The 3,194-nt window shown below is 45.4% G+C and overlaps 1 long non-coding RNA gene across 1 annotated transcript; it reads right to left on the bottom strand.

The window, feature by feature from the left end:
* Positions 1–1,146: 1,146 nt before the first annotated feature.
* Positions 1,147–2,468, bottom strand: LOC142564808 (uncharacterized). Its single transcript, XR_012824681.1, has 2 exons — positions 2,398–2,468; positions 1,147–2,023 (listed from the first exon to the last, which is right to left on the bottom strand). It is a non-coding gene; the product is annotated as an uncharacterized LOC142564808 (long non-coding RNA).
* Between the last annotated feature and the right edge of the window lie 726 nt (positions 2,469–3,194).

Here is a 3,194-nt window from a genome sequence, read left to right as displayed (position 1 = left end):
TTGTGCGCCAGGTTAGAGTGTACTAGAATGTTTTGAGTGGCGCGACCGGCCGCCGCGGAGAGGGCCGGTGAGCGTGGAAGTTGGCGGTGGCGCTGCAGTCAACCGCACTTGAATGCGTCTTCGCGGCCAGCCTGCCGTTTGCTGCAGCGTACGGAAGTCGCTGCGTAATGCCCGCGTGATGTTCAGATTAATGCATCGTTCCTCTTTAGTAAAATGAATTATTCAATTTCTCTGTGACCTCACGCACCCCATAAAGAACTCCAAAACAATGCGTAGCTGAAAGTGAAATGCCTGGAAATTTACACAGGAGCTCCCTCCCCGTGTACATCCGCGATCTTGTTTAGTTTGCACGACGCTGCGACACGGAATTACGTAACAGCCTTGCGGAATGCAGTGACTGCGATGTTGTTGCCTTAATGCCATCGCACACACCAACGACGGGGAATGGGGCAGGGTTCGGCGAGGAGCGTGCCTCGGTCACATGGAACGCTTTCGTTGTCTTTTAGCGCACGCAGTTCTTTAGAAGGGTGAGCTAGTGGACTTACTTGCAGCATCAGTGCAAGTAGAGCCTTTGTAAAAAATTTCGAGACGACGGGGTTCGCTTCCGAGCCGCACCACGTAGCTCGTAATGCATCTCCAGCGTTCCATATCTCCTGAAGGTAAGATTTTTGGTCCCGTTACCTCCAATGGGCTCAACGCCCAAAATTGCTACAGGAGCCCCACTACACGGCCTTGAAGCAAACCCCGTGAGCTCTGAGCTCTTGTCAAAGGCTGTCCCTAGTAAAAGTGCAGTTCTAGTTCATGTATCTAATACCAACTTTCCGAGAACTTGAGAGAAGCTCCAATAGGTCAGGCAAACTTTGTGCACGGCAACCCAGTCTTCAGGCAGCAGTAGCCACCCCCCCCCCGCTTAAAAGAAATACATGAATATGCATGACACAACTAATTTTATTCACATATACTGTGCCCCACTCAGTCCTCAACAAAATCTTGTATCTCAATTCTCTACACACGGCTCAACTTTAAGTGCTGCTGTGCTTTCCTTCGGGCGAAGTCACGAGACTTGTTGAGACCTTTGACAAAAAAAAAATGCATTCTGGTCACAAGATAAAACCCAGTCAAACTTGAGGTGAGCTTGAAGTGCTGATCGCATCCAATACGGTCCATGCCTGTCTTGTTCAGAAGAGCAAGCACATCCATGATGCTGTCATGATGCAGTTCTCCAGAGCTAAAACATCCTGTGAAAACGTCCTCAAGCTGACTGATAAAATTGAAGAGGCTCAATGCGGGGTAGAGCAAGCCATCAAAATCGCATGCTTTTGTAAATGTGGCAGCATTCAAATTTTTGCCATCGCGAGCTGGTAACAGAAGCTGATCCATGCACACACGACATTTTGTTTTCAAGATACACTTTCTTGCAACATACCCTGCAATATAGTACGTAAGCCTTGAGTCACTCCTCTGATTGTTAAAAGAATGTTCAGTCATAGCTTCTTTATTGTTAAGAGCTCTTTCAGCTTCATCAAGATTACCCATGTTGATCAGCATATCAATACGTTTCTGCTGCTTGTGAGAACCTGCCGCTTGGTCCTTGACTGATAGAAGCGAGCTAACCATAACCTCAGGCACATTTGACCCAGCGACGCTCTTTGCCAGATTGTAATAATTGAGGCAGTTGATGGTTATTAGGAATTGCTGTGGGCTTGGGTGGGCATTACAGCCTGACGACTGCCTTACTATACCGAATGTGCTCTCGAGCTTGTCTTGGCTCAGGCGTGATGTCATCACATATGAAAAGCCAAGCTCTGAATTTGCATACTTCAACAGCTCCAAGGTACTTGTAAGAGTGACTCTCAGTCCTTCAGCTGTTGATTCACTCAGGAACTTCCCCTTCTTTGCATGAGCTTCCCACTTATTCAAGAAGTCCACGAAATTAACAAGCTCCTGCACTGTAGGTTAGTCAGCCTTCAAAGCTTCAGATGGGAAACGTGACGTCATTGTGGTGATCAGGGACTCCATCCTCCTGTAGAAAAGTAACCATAATTGGTTTTAAGGTTGCTGAATTGACGGTATCAATCATGAAAAGGGTGTGACATTGCAGATAAAGAAAATGCCAAAAACATCTAAGTGCTGCAGAAAGAAATGAAAATACTATATTGAATTATAGCCACAGTAGCTGCAATTCGAAGAAAAACGTGAAATGCAAAATAGCCCATGTGCTGTACGACATGAGTGCCCTTTAAACATCCCTAAGTGGGGATCTCATATAACCCATGTCGCTTTTGGATGTTGGAATTTATAGGCCTTTCACAAAGGTACAGGATGAGAATGCAAAAGCAAGCGTAAGATGATAATAATTTCGAATATCAAAAGGAGGGCTGAATTAACAAGACACACCGGAAGAACATCTGTGTTGCTGCAATGTTTCCACAACGTTTTTCAAGCTGGGGCTTGTAGAGATGCAGACCTCTTAGAGTGTCTGAGCTGAACAGCTGAAAAGCATAGGACACTCTCATCTTCTCGAAGTTGTTAGGCTCAAGGTGCACTTTTGTCAGTCGGGGCATTGCCTTCAGTGTTATATTGTTTGCATCTAGATTGAGGGCTTCCTTAAGTGGATCCAGGGATACCTATATGAAAAAAATCAAAATGAAGACTAACGGGAATGAGCTATTACATATTGTGTTGTGATGCAAATGCAAAATAAATGTTCACGTTCATATGAACCACAAGCGCTCAACACACTTTATAGCCATATTATAGACAGTCATGTCTGCGCCAGGACGCAAAACATGGTGCACCAAAGCTATAGTCATGCCTACTATTGTTTATTACGAGAATAGAACTTACTGTTCCGTCTGGTGTGTCGAAGGTTGTTTGCTGAAGCCGATTGTGAAGGTTCTTCACCAGTTGAGGGAAGTCCGACAGGAAATGTAGGAAACGTTTGTTGTCCAATGGGTGGACCCTCTTTGCTACTATTTCTTTTGCTGTTGCCTTCACACCCATCACTCGCCACATCTTCCTCTTCCATGGCGCAACATCACATGTTACATAATCAACAAACAGACCTGCTTGCTCAGCGAGAACTGTGGCGTCAAGGATAATCTTTGCAAGAAGATCTCCTTTGATGTTGGTATGGGTTGCAAATGTGCCCAAGATCTGAGTCCACTTTCCAACTAAAGGAACGAACATAACGA

Source organism: Dermacentor variabilis, chromosome 11 (assembly GCF_050947875.1).
Source record: "Dermacentor variabilis isolate Ectoservices chromosome 11, ASM5094787v1, whole genome shotgun sequence".
Taxonomy (NCBI): Eukaryota; Metazoa; Arthropoda; class Arachnida; order Ixodida; family Ixodidae; genus Dermacentor; species Dermacentor variabilis.
This window is presented reverse-complemented; position numbering and strand designations above follow the sequence as displayed.